Raw genomic sequence first — 1,464 nt, forward strand, 5'->3', positions numbered from 1 at the left:
AAAAAAAAAAAAAAAAGAAAGCACAGACATTCTGTATAGAAAGATCTAGAAAACACAGTTATGTTATTTGAAATTCTGAAGAGTGAAATAGTGAGAATAAAAAAAAATTACAACAAAACAATGAACAACACAAAAGGGATTTTTTTTCTGCGATACTCTAAATACCAATATCAGTGATAATGCCAAAAACGATAATGATACTTGATATATATTTAGTATATGACATTGAAAATTACAGATCAGAATAATATACAGGCATACACACACACACACACACACGCACAATCATATGTTTATACATATCTACATACACTAACATATATACATAGATATATGTACACATACTATAACACACAGACACACATATATGTGTGTGTGTATATATATATATATATATATACATACACATACTTGCACACAAACATGCATGCACACATGTTTATATATATCTGTATATATATATATATCATAACAAAAAACTGTTACTCGGAGTTTCACGTTCCCGTTCATCAGACAGTTTTGTGCTTACTCCGGTATACATAAATATATGATAGATATACAATCAGTTAGTTGTCCGTAAGTCAGAAAAATAGATGACATATAGTTAGTTTGAAACCTATGGTAACAGTCTGAGCAATTAAATGCCATAACCAGTAAGATATTACTTGATGAAAATTATGTATGTTCATGTGTGTATATATATATATATATATATATATATATATGTATACACACACACACACAAATATATACTCACAAAAACATGCATATGTATATAGTTATGCATACATATTATATATATACACACACATACGTATGTTAGTTTTATATAATACTTATATACATTTGTATAATAAGTAAACACACACAAATATAGATATTTCTAAATACATACATACACATACACCACAACACACATAATGCTCTGTGTATTTAGATATATTTATATGTAAAATACATTAGATATATGTGGATGTATGCACATATATGTATATGTGCGTGCATGTATGTGTGTGTGTATGTCTATGAGTCTGTGATATAATGTAATACTTACACAGTAGCTTGAATATGCAAACACACTACTTATAGATAAGGGAGCCACATGTCCTTCATCTAAAGTAAATACCATCACCAATAGAGAGAGAGAAAAACACTTTATTGTACCTTCCTGTTTGATCAGGCTCTACAAAACAGAGATATTTGTTTCATCTGACATAACAGGAAACTTATGGCCCTGGTAGAGAATTACATTCTAGATGAGGGATTGGTTGCCTCTTTTTCCATGTAAAATTAAACAGTTTATAAATACCGCATGTTGATGAAAGCTTACAGAGAAACAAACACACACAGACACATACATACACACATATATATATAGTGCCAACCCCTTTTTATCATCAAAATTAGTATATCCCAAACAGTTAACTTAATATTGTCCAGTGTCTGTGCATATATATATATATA

This window comes from Octopus bimaculoides, chromosome 27 (assembly GCF_001194135.2).
Source record: "Octopus bimaculoides isolate UCB-OBI-ISO-001 chromosome 27, ASM119413v2, whole genome shotgun sequence".
In the NCBI taxonomy this organism is placed as follows: Eukaryota; Metazoa; Mollusca; class Cephalopoda; order Octopoda; family Octopodidae; genus Octopus; species Octopus bimaculoides.